Source organism: Symphodus melops (assembly GCF_947650265.1).
Source record: "Symphodus melops genome assembly, chromosome: 14".
Taxonomy (NCBI): Eukaryota; Metazoa; Chordata; class Actinopteri; order Labriformes; family Labridae; genus Symphodus; species Symphodus melops.
Genome location: NC_136704.1, coordinates 9770893 through 9792438, shown reverse-complemented (window position 1 = coordinate 9792438; position 21546 = coordinate 9770893). Strand labels below are relative to the sequence as shown.

The window sequence follows — 21546 nt, the reverse complement described above, 5'->3', positions numbered from 1 at the left end:
ACTAATGGCCCAGGCGGTTGGGAGTTATATTTTTTGTATGGAGCCACCTAACACTTTCTTCATCCCAATGAGTGGACTCACAGGCTTATAAACAGTCTTTTTTTTTTACAAAACTGTACAAAAATGAAAAATACGAGTGCATATAAATAAATTAAATAAAATGTTTGAAAATGTTTTATCTGTAGTTAGACCACCCAACAACTGAGAAACGGCCAATCATGTCACTGGGAAATGCATATACGTGCCTACAGACATGAATACAGGCAGAATGAAAACAGGTGAACTTAGCGCTACACAAGAAGAAGCTCTGAGCCTGCCAACTTAAAGCATGGAGAGAAAAGTCATCGACAAGACGGCAAGAAAGGAAGCCCAACTTTAGGAGTTTGAAGACATTTTGGGTATTTACTGTCTGACAAAAATGAGTACCATGCTCTGTTAACTGTGCTGAAGAAGAGTGCAGCTAGATGTGCAACACCACAAACCGTTCACTGTTTAACACAATATGACCCATTAAAAACACGCTGAAGGAAAAAATGACTCAACGTCCCAAACCAGTGTTAACGTGCACTGTATTGTAAATAATATAAACAGTGTTAGAGTCGACTGTATTGTAAATAATATGAATGGTATATGGAGTAGGCCCTCAGTAAGCAGCAAGCCAGCAGGGTAAAGCCCTGTTTCCACACAGCAGGCCGGTATGGATCGGTACAGTTTGGTTTGATACAGTAAAGCCTGATCCCGTTTGCGTTTCAACAGCCACGCGTACCCTATTTGGTAAGCCAGATGCCGATAGCTTACATGCTATGTAATAGCGTCACATGATAGCAGCTAACTGCTGACGGCTAACTAATAATTTCAACAAAGGAGAAAAATGTGACGCAAACAAAACCAACGCTGGAAAACATCCAGCAATTCATCTACAGCACCGTTTCTACCGAGCGGTTCGGATCGTCTCGGTACGGCACGCATTTTGCGGCGTTTCCATAGACTAATTCCGGGGAAAGATTCCCAAACAAGTTAGTTTTTAGTCTGTAATGTCAGATCAGAGAGCAAGGGGCTCTGGGAACTACCTATTTAATAAATAAAGGCAAGCAAATATATATTTTAAATTTCTCAATTTCCTGATCTGATAAAATGATTGAATCTTAAATCTGTAATAGATTAAACAGAATGCTTTCTCAATTAAATGTACAGTAACAGAGGTGTAGGTGACAGAAAAACACTCTTTGTTATTTCAGCCATTAAAACACGTTTGGCCTGTGTTTTTCATCTACCTGCCACCTTGGCTGGTGAATCAAAAAGTTAATTTGGAACCCTGTCAGTAATATGGTGAGCATCAGCAGCTGTAGAACAGAGGTGGTTGGTTGTAACAAGCAGGCGTTACCATGGTAGCTGCAAAGACTACAAGCAGGTTGGTAGCCCTGTTCACCCAAACAAGTTTAAGAGCAAAAGAGATTACTAGATGCATAGGTGTTTTCATTAAGAATTAAAGGCATCTTTTTTTTGTCGTAATTTTTTTTCAATCTCATTTAAAAAAAAAAAAAATATTGTGAAAGAATTGTATCATGAACCCAGTATCGTGAATCGTTTGTGAGTTGAGTAACCCGAGTTGTTCACTTCAAGGACTACAGCTTCTATTCATGTGGCACACAAACAACGCACTCAGCAGCCGGTGTCCCCAGAATAATCATTTCATCTTGATTATCTTGTTTTCATGATTGTGGGAAATCATAATCCAAATCGATTAATTGCACAGCCCTATAATGGAAACATCCTCTGAACAACTGTTGAGCTCTATTTCCCAAGGAAGACAACTATGACGAGCTAACGGGTGCCAGTTGGAAAGTAAAAGGTTTTGTTGACTCTGATAAACCACAGACAGTTTGGAGCTAATATGCTGGCCCTGTCAGGGTTTCTGCTCTGAGTGTTAAGGTTGAAACAAATGTGAAAATAGTGTCTGCTGATTGTGGAACCTGCTTTCCATCATCAGCACAAAATACAGCTGAAACAGCACCCAAAAAAAAAAGTGTGACGGTGAAAGTATTTTCTCTTTCCTGTTCCAAATGCGTGTCATCAACATGAGTCAGGCCTTTGTTTATTAGACACACACAACACATGATTATGTCAGATTAACGGCAGAGCCCACAACAAAGGAACTGAAGCCAGCAAAATGTCAAAAGTAAAGAAAACTGAGAAAATTTCAGTTTTTCTTTGAAAAGGAAACTTCCAGTTCGAAATCCTAAGTGACGGTAAACTTTAAGACCTTCCTTAAAATAAAACACTACATTCAGTTTCATAAAGAAAAAAGTTATTTAGGGTTCACTGACCTGTAATACATCTAATGCTAGAGATGGACCGATCATTATTATATAACTTTTCAGTCATCTTACAAATATGTATTTATTTATTTTTGTATTTCAATGTAAGATTGTGCCTTACATATAATGGATACCCAGTTTCATTCCAGCAGTTTAGAATACAGGTTATTAATTTAATACTTGAATCAGATTGGTACTCTGTATTGGCAGATATTTTAAAAGCTGGATCGGTGCATCTTGGCAGGTTTCAGATTACATTATTTACATATTAAGCAATACAACAGTTCTGTTGGGCAGTGGGCCCATCAGAGAATAAACCTTCATAGAGGCAAATAAGGTGGTGAACAAACATGTCTGGACACATAGCCTTAAACGTGCTGCCGCAGATAGTGAAAGTGATTAAGTGTTGCATCTGAAAAGAGAAATCACAAACAGTGTGCAAAAAAAATGCTGTTTCAATACCATAGATCTGACAGGAGGGGTATTTTCTTCTTCCACTGAATCTTCATTTAACCACAGCAGACATTCAATTTTTTTACCTCTTATGCCGAGGCCAGACCACACAATCATATTTTGTGATGCGATGTTCACTGTGTCAGATTAGGCGTTCACAGAGCCATATATTGGTACTGAAAATGCCTGCGCGTCTGTGCGACGACCTCCTTACAAAAGGTGCATTGTAAGTTATTGGTCTGCAAAAATTCTTCTTAAATTGACCAAAGAATCCTTCAGAGCTCGAGTTACACAACAATGCTTTTTAAACTGATTATGACACAACTTCAAACACAAGTATCAACATGATCAAAGTCTTTATGGATAAATCTTCGATCCTGAAAGCTCCACTTATGAATAAAAAATCCCCAAATTTGAGAACATCAGATGTTCTCTAAAGCAATCCATTCAATACTTTACAGATCAAAGCGCCTCATCAATTTGATGTGAAAAAAAGTCTGAATCCAATCCTGCAGCATTTAAAGTCAGGTTTACAGAGCTATCAAACACAACAATGCATCTATCCTTCTACTTCCTGCATCTCGCTCTGAGCTCGACACAGTCTGAGGACGTCGCTGTTCATCATGAGTCTGGTTTTGTGCCTCTTAAAGGGATACTTCACCATTTGCATGAAGCTGTGCATCATTAGAAACATGGTAGTAGTGTTGAATGGTCGTGAATCCAACCCTCATTTTGCCCTGAGACAAGAAAAATATGTTTTTCTTTGCCTGGAAGTTTTCTTCATGTGATGCAATATGACGCCATTTTTGTAAATGGGTGAAGTATCCCTTTAAAGGAAGTTTTCCCTTGCCACTGTAACTTTGCTAAATGTTGCTCAGAGCTGTAGTCATGATGGATTAATGATGTAGTAATATAATATAACACAAAGTGAGCTCTTTTACAGTCTTTACCAAAGTTTCAACATTTGTTAAATTTCCCCTGAAATAATATATGATTCAGGAACGTGGATGTACATTTTCTGTGTGTTAAATTAGTTAAAGCATTTAAATATGGATAAAATAAATGTTAGCTTGATAAGCAAGCTTTGTGTTTTCCTGCTTAGAGACGATTCAACTAATAAAAATGTTTTGCACAATAAACTCAAATTGCTGATACCTATTTGATCTTCTAATTAAATTAGTAACTATAGGTTAATAAAGATATGGGGTTATAGTATCCTACTGGTGGAAGTGCACACTAACATCTGGCCCTCTAGTATAATGATAACATTTTTGTGGCCCTCCCTATCATTGAAGTTGCCCATCCCTGATCTATGCGATTACTTTTTCTCAATTCACCCCCGTGAAGCATCACCATCTGGTTTTTGTGTACTTTTGCAGCTCACAAACATGGCGTAAATCCTAAACGTTGTGTGATTCAATAAATAACTGAAGCAGGACAGTGCGCAGGAGCTTTTCTCATCTTTAGCCTTTAGATTGAATGTTGTGAAATGATTGTTTATATGTCAGAATACAAGCAGGATATGAGTATCAGCTGAAATAAAAACAGGTAAAGGTAATCCTCGATATCGTCTGAGATCCTCCACCAGTGCACTGGAACCCACACTCTGAGGTCTGCTGATGCAAACTTCCTATAACCCCCCCTCTCCATTGTCGTTCAATCACTCTCCCTAAAAACTCATCTTTTTTTGTCGACTAGAAACCACTCACAAACTCTGCTCTCATTCAGCTTCTCTTAAAGAGACCCCATTAAAGGCAGAGTTGGTTATTTTTTAAAAACAGCACGATTTTGATCATGCGTCTGCACCCACTTGTGCCCCTCAAAAGCCACGCCCCTTACTTACATACAAGCACCACTGGTCCAGAAGCGGACCACAGCTCATGCTTTGAGTGTGGGCGTGTGCACGTATGGGATGAAGAACGAGCAGGGAGACAGGTAAGCGTGATCGGTTCATCAGATTGCAGATTAGCAGACAGCGGTTAAAGTTTTTACAGGATTACAGCTGCTGCAGATGACAGATTGTATTTGCTCCTCTTTCAGAGCACATGAACTAGTAATTCCTGTCAGGGTATAAATACAAATTCAACCACAACCTTAAAAAGTGTAGCTGGAGAAAATTACCCACCCTGCCTTCAGGTGTCCTTATAATTACATTAATACCTGTTTGTTTTATTGAACGCTTCATTCACATTTTAAAGTCTGATAAAGCAAATATTTGTTAGTATGATAAAGATAAATATACTGTGACACAAATGCAGGGCTATTTTGTACTTTTTAGTATAAGTAATCCAACCAAATGAACATCGTTTGCACGACAAGGTCCGGCCAACTCATGCTCTCTCATCTGAAGTTCACCTCTGTACAGAGTACAGGTGCACAGCTGACATTGAGGAGGTGAGCTGAGGACAATAACTGTTAAAAGTCTGTTAGCAGACCTCTCACACCGTGCTGCAGGAAATCCTAGCCTGATGACGTATGTCTGCACAGCTGCAGGGTTAGCCACAGGCTTGCTCTGCATTAGCCCCACACACACACACACACACACACACACACACACACACACACACACACACACACACACACACACACACACACACACACACACACACACACGTACAAACACTCAGTGACAGCTCCACTTTATGTATCAAGCCGCTGTTTCTTGCATGTGCACTTTCACGTTAAATCAATAGTTTGTGAAGACTGTTATCCGAGCTGCATTTGTTTTTCTTACACTAAATACACGTAAAAACAGAGCTGCTGACAGCTTCATAAGAAGGCTTCCGTGATAACATTGCAGGCGAGCACAGTTTGGCTTCATTTTCTCTGTCGAAAAGCTGCGGGTGGGTTGAAAATGTTGGATAAACTATAAACATGTCTCACCTGGATCCCCAGTAATGTGGAGGAAGCACCTTCAGACTAGAGACGGCCTCATTTTTCTTAAATACCTGCTCAAATCGTCGTCCCTCATAACTGTTTCTCTCCAGCCATTTTGGGCTAAACCGTTAACTTGATCTGGCGGGGGGAACAAATATCACCGAGCTGCTTATACATTGTATTTCTCGGTTAAAGGGTTCAGAAAGTATTGGATACCGTATAGTAGTGACTATTAGTTTGTCTTAGACCGTATTGTGTGTATCCGACAGCTAAAAAAAATACTAGTGCAGTGACTCATTTTTATGAAACCCCCTGTAGATGTCAAAATGGTACAGCTCGTAAAATTCGAGGGACCTACTTTGCTCTTCTCTTTCAATGCAGCCAATGAGCGGCTCGGTAGTAACCTGTAGCAGCACTGAACACACAGCACACAACAATGACTGTCAGACAGCTGAGAGCACGTCAAACGCATCAAAGCATTTTGTAAATAGTTTTTTCCATTTTTTTTTATAACATCAGGAATTTGGAAAGATGTTGTTCCAACATTTCATGCATTATCTCACTTAAAGCAGCTGTACCACAATGCAGAAATGCTTAATTAAAATAATAATAATAATAATAATGCATTTATTTCGTAAATTCTAGAGGCTCTTTACTAATTTCAATTTAAATCAAATGTGTTCTCATTATTATGGAAGTAACACTCAATTGTTGGGATAGTGTTTCAAGAAAGTATGCCAAGTAGCTTAAATAAGTACAAACAATGCAGGAACAGCATTTGATGGTGTTTTCTATATTATTTAATTGTATTGTACCTGAAAACTTAAGTTGGTATACTTGTTTCATGTTTTTTTTTTTATCTTGTGATTGAACTGAATTTAAACAATTAAGATTAGATTACTAAGAAAGCAAAAGGCCAAGATTTCAGGCCAAAGAAACCAAAATGAGTTTCAGTTGGTTAAATTGAACTTCTTCTGTGAAATAAAAAAACTTAATGACTAAATTAAAAGAAGCAGAACTTTAATGTTAGATGATCTCTGTCCCATAAGAGAACGCCTGCACATGGCCATGTCTAACATGAAAGCGGACAATAAAAAGATTGTAATGGAGCATATTGTGCATTATTGTACATATATTACATACAAAAGGAAGTGACAAATGTAATGACTGCTTCCAGACTCCCCACAAATGAAAAAGCAGGATCAATCCTCTGAGTTTTCCTTGTCTTTTGGGGAGGTTCTGTGTCGAAGCCTAACATTATAGACATTATCATGTTATTTATGCACACATTGAATTAGTAAAGATAAGACCAGATAAGCTCAACTTTATCGATCCCCCATTGGGAGAAATGTTGCTGTTACAAAAGCTCAAAAAACAGGATTTAGTCATTGGATAAGATAGTATTTGCAAAGTAGGACAGAGGAAGTCCTACTTTATGGGGGTCAGAAAGGGCTCAGTAACAAATATAAATTTTCATGATCTCATTCAGCAAAGTGACAGTAACCCTAGCTGTAAATTTGTGTTAAGTGGGTAAAATATTCCATTCAAATTGAAATGGAGTTTGGGCGCCAGTGGAATAGTGGGTAGTTTGTGTGCCCCATGTCCAGAGAATAGTCCACCAAGTCTGTGGCCTGCGTTCAAATCTGACCTGTGGTAACTTTCTCATATGCAACATTCCCTAATCTCTCTCTCTCTCCCTACTGACCTCCACCTGTTTCAACTGTCCTGTCTATGCAATAAAGGCATCCATCCACCCATCAATTTTCTTTCGCTTGTCCAGTGATGGATCATGGTTGCAGGAAGCGAAGTACGTCAACCCAGACTTCCCTCTCCCCAGTAATGTTTTCCAGCTTCTTCTGGAGGATTTCGGGATATTCCAAGGACAGACGGGATCATCTCTCCAGCAAATTCTGGGTCTACCCAGGGTTTTAAAAAAGCATGAAAAGCCTAACACACTCAAATGGATTTCAATATAAAATAGCCTTAAATTGAAATACTGAAGTTAAAAAATAAAAAAAAATTCAAGAGAATGTTACTTTAGTTCTTGAATATAGCTACTTCATACACATCAAATAAATGGGCTAAATTCTTGATGAATAAAATCCAATGACAGCCTTTTCACACTTGATAAATGCTAACAGCTACAGCAGCTTTGTTACAACTACTAAAGTTATTGCTTAACCTGGTTCTGCTTATTCACCCAACTGATCACCCTATTTTTTTTGCAAATTTTTGGTGCAACATTTCCAGTAATATTTTGGTCTTGTGAAACAATTAAAGAGGGAATAATGTGTCCATTATGACATGAATATACATTTAGTCTTTTGTCACGTTTTAAAGTCGCATGAAGTTCAAAATTTGTGATTATGACCGAGAATTGATCTATTGTGACACAACTGCAGACCCACAAACACACACATTACAAAGACCTACATCTAAATTGACACATACATTCACACACGCCTTTTCTGCTGGTATTTCACACCATTTTCCTTGTGCAACGAAGCATGGTGTTGTTAGTTTTGCAATTTGAGTCACCTGGGGCTACACATGTCCTGTTGTGTTAACCACTGTCACAGTCCCCAGTGTATTGTCCGTGGCAGGTGACTATGTTTTCAGCTTGAGACTATTTGCTTTTTATGCATGTTTTAGTAACAGACAGACAGACAGACAGACAGACAGACAGACAGACAGACAGACAGGCAGACAGACAGACAGACAGACAGACAGACAGACAGACAGACAGACAGACAGACAGACAGACAGACAGACAGACAGACAGACAGACAGACAGAGAAAGAGAGGAAACACATTTAGTTTCATGCTGCTCAGGATTTGTCTTTTTCTCTCTCACACACATTAACGCGCACAAACTCACTGAGAGGCAGTAACAGTGACAGAAGCCCTGAGAACAAAGGCTTGTAATCAGGAACTTCAGTACAGGTGTTATGACTGCTGCTTTTCTGAAAGGCTCTGTTTCATGCTGATAGTGCTCAGCGAGTAATATCAATATTTCTCATCTCCCAAAACAGGATATGAAAGACAGTTGCCTTTTTCTGCAACCCTTGATGAAACACGGAGGTACCACTCACTAACATTCATGCTCTATGACTTTAACTCTTGATGAAATCCTCGGGTATCACTCTGAAACATGTAGCTTTATTAAATACTGCATGCTGTTTTATTCTTCATCAGTCTGTAACTGTATCGAGCTAAAAGAAAGAGGTCTTAACTCTGGAAAAAAGTAGTTGTGGCATCCCGACTTTGTGATCAATACCAGGATCTTTAGCTCAGGGCCAAATAGAATTAAGAATTGCTTTAGGATAATGACAGTATCGACCAGCGCTCTGTAAAGCGTTTCGAGCTGTGGCAGGTTAATTCCCATCTATGAAGGTGTACAGGGAGCCAGTCTGAGTCAGGAACGACGGTCAAAGTAATTCTCTCCAGCGTGGTGGTGGTGCTGCTGCTGCTTTAGCGCTACACACAGCAACTCCTTTCCATCCACTTTAAGCTACTGCAATATAATTTACAACCTACTTTGGAAACTCAGACGTTTGAGAGCCTCTATACCATCATATAAATGGAAGATTTGGCTCAACAGAAAAAAGCTATACACTTACATAGACCACACTAGTAAAATTCAACTACTGCAAGGTTATGGAATTATTTATCCTCTCTCTTGGCATGTGCCCACATCTCTGTAAAACCAAAAGTCCTCAGGCGACTCATGCAAGACATGTCATGAATTACAGGTCAGTATGAGTTATGGCCTGATATGGTTCCAAAGCATTTAGGGCTGACACTGTAATATAACATAATAACACAATTACAGTTTTAAAAAAAGGCTCGGCTAAAGCACCTATAGGAAGGAATTACCCTTATTGGTTTTTAAAAACAAAATCATACAGTCAAAATACAAAAAAAGGTTGTTTCAGTTTTTCTTTTCAGGCAAATGTTTTTTTTAATTTTTTTAAAGCAAGGTCTTTTGAGTGAGCATTCCTTGTTGCATATTCCCTCTGTGAATTAAAGTAATTTACCTTCCTCATTACGTGAGACGTTGAGGTGTTTTGATGTTTGGAGATGAAAATGCTTTGAGATGAAATATTCATTCTTTTTTTTGTTGACTTAATTATGTATGTGTCCACTGTCAAGTTGGAAACTGCTGCTCCTGTGAGGGATGTTTCAAGCGTACCTTTTTTGCCATTGGCGCAGAATACATTACCTCCCTTATTACGGGGATTGTCTGACGTATACCCATATGCAACCTTATGGAAATATTAAATGAAGAAGCTGCACACCTCAGTGGACACACTGAATACGCATGAGCGTCTCCTGCTCGTGAGTCATAATCTGAAGGTTGGCCTTACTGTTGTTTTTGACTCATTTACTGCGTCATCTGTTGTTTTAGCTAAGACTTTGTTCTTTCCATACCAATAGTGTACCTGTACTTTGTCTGTCTTGAATGTGGGACAACCTTATTCAAACAGTGATATAATGACTTGTGCTCTGGATTATGAGCAGATGGTTGAGGAGCCTTGGGTGTACTTTGTCTGGCATCATGAAAGCCACATCCCACTGTGTCTCCGTATAGTGTACATGTGAAGAGGCAGCCAAGCAGGAAGTGGGCTTCTTTAAAAGAGTCCACGTCAAAGGAATAGACCAACATTGTGATACATACTAAAATAGAAAAGTGAGATGAGATGGTTTCTACCACACTCAGATCTGTACAGAGAATAAGAAGCCACTGTAGCTCCTAGATTAGTTTATGGTTGTTAGAGTTGACGCCTCAACCTGCCATTTTTAAGGCTTTATGTGACTTTCAGAGCAGATTGTTTGATCAAAACAATGCTCTTTGCAGGGTAATGTGAGGCAGAGACGGCAGCAGACGAGTGCTAATCAATATCTGAAAATGACATTCTGTGATGAATTTGAAGTAATGATATGAAAATCTAAATTAATTTGGTTGTTATCAAAAAAGATTTTTTTAGGCACGTGAAAGTGTTCTTTCAATAAATCTGCGCCGTCCCATCAGTATGAACAGAGCCGAGGACAAGAAAATCCAGAAGAAGTTTGAGAACACTCCCTTTTAAAGGAGTTTATAATTCACAATATATTTACATTGGGCATATGAAAATGAATAATGTAATTTGGTAGTTAGGGAGCTGAAGAGTTGCTTGTGGGCTTATAGGAAATCTATCAAGCATCAAAATATGGTGAAGTGGTGAAATGTTTTCAATGTGATACTGCCCAAGATGTAACCATGTTCAGGCCCGGTTGGGGCTGAAGCAATGTGAGTGTGGGCAGAGAACTGGTGAGGGGGGACAATAGAGCTTAGGCACTGTACAGGGCCACTGGGCATAGTGTGATACGACCCTAAAAAACCTTTTGAGATTAACATCTCACTCAGAGATTCTGTCAAGGGCCTGATCGCAGAGAAGAGGGCAGAGAAAAATAAGCTGAGATATAGGAAAATGAAAAGGAAGTTACAAATTACATTCAATGTTTTATGTTTCCTAGCTGAATTGTTGGGTTGTGTTTTGTGTATGTGTGTGCGTGTGGCTTTGTTGCTCTTTCGAGCCATGAAATCTCAACCCTCTTTCACTTTCCAAAGTTGTAAAACATGAAAATGAAACACTCGTTTGTCTCACTTACAGTTTTGTCCAGATGTCACATTACCATGTGATGCTCTCCATATGTTTCTAACAGGGACTTTTGGTGAAAACAACCCAGAAAATTCTGCAAAACGAAAGCAGCAGGTTTTTATCTTTTCCATCCTAAATTAACATCATACTTAATGCTTATTGTTGTGTATCAAAGTAAGTTATTTTCTAGCAAAACTATAATGGTGAATAAAGTTTTTGAAAAGATGCACACATCTAAATCTAGGATGTGAGCATAATGCCGCGTTCCAAACATAATAGTCTCCTTTTAAACACATCCAGGAAAATCTTGAGAAGAATTCAGTCTTGAAACCAAATCTTGGGAAGCATCACTGATCATTTCCATAATCCCCTTGCCTTTTTTAAGTCTTTTTTCGAAATCAGATTACTAACTGTACCCACTGCTCAGCGTTTTTCCCCTTCCTGATCACTTACAAATATTACAACATCATTACAAACACTTAGTGAGGACTATCTCTCTCCGTGTTTATTTCCAAAGCCGTACTGGCTGTTATGTTATTATTGCAGTCATTTCCTGTGCTGGAATTTCATTTTGGGGCTCCCCTTTCGCTCCTAAAAGTTACTAGCAGCCCGTCACCCTTTCAGCACCTCATGCTGGCTCTTGTAAAGGTGTGGGTGGCCATTGTTGGAGCCTGAAGTGGCCGCACGGACGCTGAGCTGTGAAATTACATTAAGCCGCCAGCCTAAGGCCCATGGCAATCCTCCCTTAATGAAAACTGTTTCACCACGGCAGGCTGCTCGGAGCACCGGAGACAATCTGTTTGACAACCGGAGCTTAATATGGAGAGGTTGAGCAAAGGGACACCAAAGTAATTGGCTGGCATTTTGGATGTTCATTTATAGTGCTCCGCCACTATTCATGTACGGAGAGAAAAATGTTCTGATGTTCTGTGAGTATGTGTGGGAAAAGAGTAGGTGTGTGGTATTCATATTCATCCAGTGAAAACAGCAGTGGCCTATCACAGATTGAAACAGCGGCACATACACAAACATAAACCACCCACACACTACTCACTGGTAGAGCCTCACCATTATTCTTGTATAACCACACAGTCTCCTCTATGTCGCCTTGTAATGGAAATGTGATGCAAACACAAACACAGTTACAAACAGGAACGCAAACTGTTAATGTGCATCAAAAGGTCACAATCGTGCTGCATAGGTTGTTTCTGTAGAATGACGAGGAGGTCCAAATTTAAAGACCTCTCTGCTATAAGAATTAAATGTTTAAATTATTCCACTACCCCAAGTGTTTCCAAATAATCCAAATAGCTGCCGTTTCGTTTATCGTTTGTGTTTGACTGATTCCATCCCTGACATTTCTGCCTACACTCAGATACAATGTAGGTGAAATGATGATTTTTGTTTGCCAACACTGATGAAGTAATTTATTGAAATCTACATTCCTTTTTTTGTTCGCTGGTGCATTCAGCCTGAGAGGTGTAAGAACAGTGCATTAAAAACCTGAGTTCTAATCATGTGGAACTACATGTCAACCTTGACTTAGAAACATTTTAAAACATTAAGTTACCAAATATAACAGACCACTTAAACCAAAAAGATTTGAGTGCCAAAACGGGATTTTCTTTATAAATTATGTCTCTGGTTGTGTACACTGTCCTCTCATTTTTAATTCAAAACCAATATTTGGAGCCAAAACATGAAGATAAATTAGAACATTTAAAGATTTCTATCATGGGCTTTTTTCTCTTTATTTGATAGGGCAGTGGGTCAGGGACGAAAGAGAGAGTGGGGAATGTAGAAAAAGGAGCCACTGGTCAGACTTGAATGCAAGCCGCATGCTCTAAGGACTACAGCCTTTGTACATGGTGCGCGACATAGCTGCTAAGCGGGGCGGGGGTGGTAGTCGTCGTCACAGCCGGAGGGTCGAGGGTTAGATCCCAAAAACTGCCATCAGTGTGTGACAGGATATGAATAGGTAGGTGTAAACTGCAGTGCAAAAGCGCTTTGAGTTGTCAGAAGACAAGAAAAGCGTTATATAATCTCAAATCCATTTATAATTGAAGCCCTTAGCGTCTCCTGATTAGACAGTTTGACAATGTTGATTCAGTGTAAGAAAGGTTAAAATTGGCATTTGCATTGACAATATATTATGCATATATATTACGAGTTATTTTACCACATGACAGGCCATCCACACATAACACTATGTTAAAGCCTAAAGGCTTGTCTCTTTGCTGATGTTGTCCTGTACATGTGTATCTAGACATTTATCATAAACAATCTCACCTTGCTGTTTTAACAGTCAAATGTTTCACTCTCAGTGAGTCTATGCTTTGGGAAATGTAAAATATGTCAATATGTAAAATCATGTGCTGTGAATCATCTTACCTGACACCTGGTCAGTGACTTGGAGCATGAAAATATATATAGAAATAGTCTCTGAGTCTGACGGCCTTTTTTGCTTTGGTTGGTCATAAAGTGGTACCAACATTCATATCAGTCTGTTTCATTACAGCGACATCACAGGAGCTCTGAGAGTTCACAGTAAGAAATACAGCCTGCTGGAGTTGTTTCTGGAAAAGAAGAAGAAAAGAAAGTGAATCTTATGATAAGGTTTACACCTAAATTTTATTTTGAAGTCTTCAGTACCATAGACAAGTTACTATCCACCTCCAAATGTTCTAACCCTGGACACACAGAGTACACTTGATGTCATCAGATTTAAGCAACAAAAAGTAACTTCCACGTCTGAATGCCGTTCAGGTATCTTTTGGGCCAAACATTTTAAAATAGAAACACAAATATATACATTTATTTTTACTGCGTCACCTGTTTAATATCATCATCCTTTCACTGCAGTGTATCTGAGCTCACACATTTATTTCACCACACACTGGTTTCAACTGTGGGAGAAGACGCCTCCAAAAATAACGACTTGACAGCCTGAGTTTGACGTCTTTGCAGAGCGCACAAATGCTGTTCAAGCCACAAGGACAAATGAATAGTAAAATGCAACAGGCGCTCCAATAAATACAGTATAAATTTACACTGGGCTTAATGGAGGATGGCTGTCTCCTTTTGACAGTCACAAGAGGAGGGAGAGGATGAGGGCAAGCCTGTCTGCAGCGCCAAGGATGTGTGTGTCTGTGTGTGTGTATTCATGTGTGTGCATGTGTTGAGATACCTTCACACACACCAAGCTAGCCAAAACAAGTATATATCTTGGCCTGCCATAGAGACAGGCAGCATTACGTTCATCCACAGGTCAGGAGCTCTCAGCCCCATGGCCACCCACCCCTGTGGAATCATGGGAGTGGGGGAGTTTGTGTTTGTTTGTGTAACTGTAGGAATCAGTGGGGGATTCTTTATCCCTGTTGTCCTCCAGCCCTCCTTTAAAGTTATTATCTCATTTTAGTTTTGGACTCATGAAGGGAAGAAAAGAAAGGAAACGTTTGTTCCTTTTCAGTTTTGCCTTGGATTAAAGGTGCTCTGAATTGATCTTACAAATTAAATCGGTTTATTTGTCAAGCAGTCAAAGTCAGCCAGTGAAAACAGCTCAATAAAGTCTGCTCAGACTTTAGGGGCTTTACAAAATCTGCAGAAATAACCCTGATATTGTCATCCAGATGATCTTTGGATGGGCTTGTGGATTTTTTCCATGGCACAAAATAATATTCAACGTTGCTTTAAAATTTCAGCAAAAAGCTTTCCAGTATTCCAATTTGGAGTTTAAAAAGAAGAGTGTGGCTGTGAGAGATTTTCTGGGTTTGCAAGCCAGACAATATTACAAAACTGTATGTGACTGAAACTTCTTGTTTACCCTCAAACCAATCACATCCTCTTTCTTTACTTTCAAAAGGGCAGTACACAGTTAAGCATTGAACTTATACCAAGATAGGCAACTCAAGAGATGTTTACTCAAAGTCAAAGATGCCAAAATCTGGGACTTTTACCCCCCCTAGAAAAAAAAATCCTTACTTTTTTAAAGTGCACTTTAATAGCACCTTTGATGAAACCCTCTCTGTCTTATGTCAACCTGATGTTCCCAGTAGGACCCGACCAATACTGGATTTATAGGCCTACATCTTGCTTAGATCTGTCTTTATCTTTGGAGACAGATATATATATACAATGTAATGCGTTGAATCTTCAAATGCAGTTACCAAACAATTGTGGAAACATATATGATGAAGGAAAGATGGGAACTCAACTGTAAAGTATTTGTGCATGTACCTGCCTCACCGCTGGATTTACTAATATTGGACGATAATGGTCATTTTTTTTCAGACCTTTGTAATTGGTACAAAATGCATAAGAACATTTTGTGATGTCTGAATGTTATGTTTTCTCCTGTCCTATTCACCTTTCCTCTTAAACTAAGATGTTTGGGGTGCGGTTCCCTCCAACTAGAGTGTCAGCTCCTTCCTGCCTTGAGGAAAATCCATAGAAGAACAAGGAAATGAGTTGAGAATACTCCGTCTTGTTGGAGGAAAACTCAGAGATTGACATCTTGAGCTCCAAACATTGCATTGTTGGGTTCCAGGCTCTGAGAGCATGCATTCAACTACTGCTGAATACCGCAGCTGATATTTGTCTCCGGAGTTTCCCCCAAGGGGGCCGACATGACCTCCAGAGAGAGAGAGAGACATGAGAAAATTCTCAGGCTGGAAATATGATGTTTATTTGCTGCGAGTCAGATTGTATAAAAGCAGAATTAATAAATCAAAAACTGTTTCCCATCATACTCTTCTCATTCTCACAGCTCATGCACTGTGGCTTGACTTCTTGGTTGAAATTGATCTTTTCTCTTCTCCACAGTATCAGTTGCAGTGCAGGCTCCACCTGAGCACTTTTTAAGTGTGTGTGTGCGTGTGTGTGTGTGTGTGTGTGTGTTTGTGTGCGCGCGCACGCGTGTGTCTTTTTCTGAGGAGAACTGCTTTGGCTGCAGCTGAGCAGAGTGCCATGGTGATGATAATGTTGTGTGGGGGTTGCTGGTCTGTGGAAAGGGGAGGAGGAGGACTTCACATTTAGCTGCCGTCTCTTGGGACAGATTAAGCAGTTTAGTCTTCGCTGTGTCTCTCTCTATCACTGCCACTGCCTCCTGCTTCTCTTCTCTATTTGGAGGAGGGCAGTGTGCCTTTTCCGTCATCCTCCTCTTGCACTTTCTGTTCCTCTCCTGTACTCTCATTTCCTTTATTGCATGCTTCTTTTTTCTTTCTGTCTCTCCTGCCTCCTTCGACTATTGAGCTTTTCCCCCTACACTGTTTCTATTTTACACTCCCTTGCCTTCCCTTTTTTTTCTTGCCTGCCCATCTGACCCTTCATACATCCAGCTGATTCTCTTAGCTAACAGCCCAGATGGCACAGAGCGAACAGAGGTATACGAGACAGAGCTACCCCCTCCCCTCCTCATCTCCACACCAGGCCCCTCTGTCCCCCTCTCCCCGATAGGCTGCTTTGGCCTGGTCGTCCCACTGAGCTGATCCCCTGGTCCTGTGTGGAGCACCATGGAGCTCAACCGCTACTCACATTAATCTCCTAAACGATCCTGGACCTAAGAGGATCAATACTCATTTTCAGGGAGCAGCATGATCCCTTAATGTAGTGGAGGATGGCTGCTTATCCCTCACTCTCTCCCCCTCTGCCTCGCCTCAGTTTCAACTCCCCATAGAAAGAGCAGGAGCCTTTGATTGTATTTCATGGCCCACTTTAGTTAAGACAATCTCTGTTTTATTGCTGATGTCATTATTCAGGTTGATTGCACCTACATTTTCTCGGGCCAACATGATAAAAACCGCCTCTGCCTTTATCTAACGCAGTATTACTTTCAGTGTGAGGAGGCAATTTTTATTAAATCAAATCAAAGTCTTGTAGTTGACCCTTTTGACACTGAATTCATCCAAATCACAATGGAGTCATCAGGCAGGCAGTGTGTATCTAACAACATCAGCATCTAATGGAACCGATCTGGGCCACATTCACAAAGCCTCCTAAATACAAATAGTAGTAAAATTCTTAGAATGGTAATGTTTTCTACAAATTTATCCTGAAAGTTAAGACTAGATACTTGTAAAGAAAAAAGTTATTCACAACGCATCTTAACCTTTTAGAGAGCTCCTCAGGTGACAAACTGTTGGGAATTACTCTTACGAATTTAAGAAGAAGAAAGAAAACAGTAGAAAAACAGACAGAGATAAGTGATCACCCACACAATATCAGATCTGTTAGCTGATTTGCATTTAAAGCTACAGGAACAGGCTTTTCTGAGCATGGCTGAAACATGGCTGAAACACTGGGTTTTTAGGCATAATACAAGTTTAAATAAACATGATCACATAAACATCAGGGTAAAGCAAGGAAGGCCTCACGTAAAGAGGGGTCTAGTCTAAGAATATTCTGATTAAATCATAGTTGGGCTTGAGGCACTAGTGTGGTTATAGTTCATGCTCAAATGTACAGAGGCTGAAACGCTCGAAGCGGGAAGCCCGGCTACAAATCCGCCCTGTGGCTCCTTTTCCACATGCCTTCCCCAATCTCTCTCCCCGATTTTCGCTTCTATCCACTGTCCTGTCACTACAATAGAGGCATTAAAAAGTTTTTTTTTAAAATGATGCAAACGTTTCAGTGAATCTTGGACTGTCATCACACGCTCAAATAACTATGAGCGCCTGTGATGAGGCTGCTGCACAGGTGAGCATGGGTTTTCAAACATTTTTTCAGCATCACAAAGTTCATATTCAAAAAATGGCTCATCATCAAGCGGCGACCACTCGTGTTCAAAAGTAAAGCTAAAGTCACATGCACACACCATTCAAACAACACATTTATTGTAGAAAGTAACATGTTTACCACCTGGTACAAAAAAACGATGTTGGTCTGATGAATTAATGTCCTTAATTTTATAAACGATAAAAAAAAATTCAGTCTCAAAACTGACCTGATTGACAGCCTCTGCTGATGTATCTGCAAGCCACAGAGAGCAGAGACTATAACTGTTTTGCTATGTTCAGTGTTTTGACCATTTTTTTCCACCCATCAAAATCATTTGGGTTCCAAATAAAAAACTTTTAAAGAACAGACAACAATTTAGATGGTGTTTTTAAAGTTTAACAGCCCTCTCTGCTGCATGCCTTTGCATAATGACACTACTAACCAAACACAAGAGCAGATATTCAACATGACAACTGGGGATCATGTCAAAGGGCCAGCTTAAAGAATCTCCATGTCTTTCTCATTTGTAGTTGTTAGAAGTAGCTCAGGTACAAAATACACACAGGTCTGCCAGAGAAAACAAATCACCTCGTTTTACTCCAGTCCTTCTGAAACACATCAGAGATTTCACCAGGTTATTTCATAATACTAGCGGTCACATAATTGTTATTCTTTGTTTTCCACAGACACTGAAAAATGACTTCATGCTAACAGCGGCATGATCCAAGGAAAATGGGAAAAGATTGGTCTTTCCATTGGATAGAAAGCATCCGATTTTTCCAGACTCTGTAAAGAGGGAACACCGCTAAGGCTACATGGTTAACCTAGCATCTCATCATTGATCTCTGCTGACGGAGACTGTTTCTGGGCCTTTTTCATCAAGACACTGTGAGCATTTTCCCCTCACGCCTCACAGTGTCCCTCTAAGGCAGACAGGCTGTCTATTGGTGGAACAGGCCACCTGGAGCAAGTTTGGAGGTGTTGTTTATGCTAAAGCTATTACTCTGTGTCTGGGCAGCCTGCCCTAAGAGCTGGACCGCTCTGCTGCTACTGAATTATTCAGAACAAAGATCTGCCATCTAATGTATACAAGCTGTCACATGTAACTGAATGATAAGCCGATTGTCCTGCAATGACTATTTGTCGCATAAGGCTACATGCTTGTGACATAATATGTAGCATTTTGTTATATAAATGGATGTTGGAATTGTAAAGCAAGAAGACAAGCTTCTTAAATCCCTTCCAGTGATTAAAAAATATCACATCCTGGGTAAACACTTAATACAGGACATCAAACTTGACAGTGATAGGAATAATGCGTTAACAGTATCGAGATCTGATTACTTACTTATTAAATTCAATAACGCAGTTACAATAAAACACTTTTAAAGCACTTGTTACTTGGTTAAGGCATCAACCTTCCTGATGTGAAGGACTGAGTGAGTAGCATGCCGGCTACACACAAGATTATGATATTTCATTGGTATTAATGGTCTTGGTCTTGACTCCATCTTGGCCTGTCTTGGTCTTGGTCTTTACTCTCTCGATCCCTAAATGTCTTGGTCTTGTTCTGGTCTTGGAGCACTCTGGTCTGTCTTTGTCTCAGTCAGTGTTGTTTTGACATTACATAGCTGACAATTATGTGATATAAAGGTTTATTGACATCAGTTTGGCGGGCAAGGTTTTGCTAATGTCAGCACAGTAGCATCCTGGGAGAAAGAAGATTATGTTCAGTCAACACATACACTAATTATGATCATTCAAGTTCGAGCTCTCTGTCTTGAAAATTACAACTTTATATTTCCCTGCTCAAGTTAAACAACTGAAATATATTGTTAAGTGGTAGACTGTGCAGGAAGGAAAACTTGGTCCACAAACAAGAAAAGGAAATCTAATATAACCAAGCGTCGTGCTTAACACTCTGACTAAACTAGCTGTCAGAGAGCCCAGCGCTGCAATAACGGGAGATGCGGGAGCAGCACACATTAACTCAGCAGACACAGGAGGCTTTATTCCATCCATCCAAACAAACAAGACTGGATTTTAAATCATCGCCAACTCTACACTGTAAGCCAGGACTAATCAGACTGATAGACAGGTATGTTATTAACCATATGCTTCATATCAACTGTTGAATCTCTTGGCTTCAGAGAACTAATTAGAAAAATAGAAACACATTGAAAATGGCTACACTGTATGAAATTTGTCAGTGATTTCCTGTCACACTGCTACAGCAACTGGAAATAATGTGTATTGTGAGTCTAGAGGCCCAAAAAGGTACTGCTAAAGTAACTTTCCAAAGTAAATAGTTACTGTACTGTTTGATAGTTTTAACTTGTAACTGCAACAAGTTACTTATTTTCAGTATCACAGGTTACACAGTCTAACTGCCACAATAAACTGCAGAATGACAACATCTCTCATACCAGAAACCCAGACAGCAGAAACCTTATAGTCATCTGCTTTAAGAATAGCCACAGCCTCGCAGCAACTGGTGCTTCCTCTGACCTACAGTATAATTGCATGTCATGGGACCTCAAGCATCCTCTCATTCTCTGCTAAACTTCATCTTTCATTTCACTACAGGTCTCCAAAGGAATTCACCTCAAACATGTGATCCAGGATTCTTATTCTCTATTTACACAGAGCCTAGAGTGGTAAGTGCTGTGTATGTGTGTCTCTTTGTGTGTATTCGTGTGTGTGTGTGTGTGTGTGTGTGTGTGTGTGTGTGTGTGTGTGTGTGTGTGTGTGTGTGTGCGCTTAGAGGTTTGTCTGTGTCCTCTTCCTCACCGCCGCTGTGAGCTCTGCTCAGGAGCACAGCAGCGTCTTTCTTTAGGTGAAGGATTGAATCGGTAATGACAGTCTCATGACCTCTCCTTTTTCTCTTTAACGGGCACAAACACACACGCTCTGTCTGCTGTTGATATCCTACTGTGCTACAAACACAAAAACACACATGATGAATGATGTGAACACAGGTCGGTAGGTCAAAGCGTTGTAGCCGAATGCCTTTACTCAGCTTATTTAACATAATGTCTCTGTGATCTAAGGATTCTTTAAAAGTTAGAAAAGGCAAATGAATACATTGTTTTTCATTCATTGCACTTTGTTTGAACTTTCAGTGACTCCAGACTTTTTCCTTTAACTTTTTAGCAAAATATCTTATTCAAATATGCTAATTATAAACTAATGTGCCCTGATTATGTCACAAAATAATAAAATCAATAATGGAAAATGAATGACGTAAATATTTGGGCAATGCACAACATTACCTTGTCAAAATTAATTTTAGGACAGACATTCAATAAAATGTACATTTCCACAAGCAAAATGTGAAGGTAAATAAACTGCATAATGTAGGCTACATTTACTAACCCTATATGCTTACTCCCTACCTTGTACCTTTTGCTATAAAACAGGAAGAAAGACTGTATCTGAAATTTATGGCGCTTAAGAAAAAGGTTGGCCAGGTATAGTGTTCATGTAGTCATCCCTCTCACTTCCAGTACTTACTATGAATGATCCTGGCAACGTGGGTCGGG

The 21546-nt window shown here is 39.8% G+C and overlaps 1 protein-coding gene across 2 annotated transcripts in view; it reads right to left on the bottom strand.

Moving 5' to 3' along the window:
• The window catches only part of znf438 (zinc finger protein 438), a 52264-nt gene extending 46472 nt beyond the window's left edge, over positions 1-5792 (bottom strand). The window contains exon 1 of one of the 2 annotated variants that reach the window (XM_079360857.1): positions 5655-5792. The gene's annotated coding sequence lies outside the window, so the exon portion shown is untranslated. The remainder of the gene's footprint in view (positions 1-5654) is intronic. The other variant, XM_079360856.1, reaches the window with a different exon arrangement.
• Between the last annotated feature and the right edge of the window lie 15754 nt (positions 5793-21546).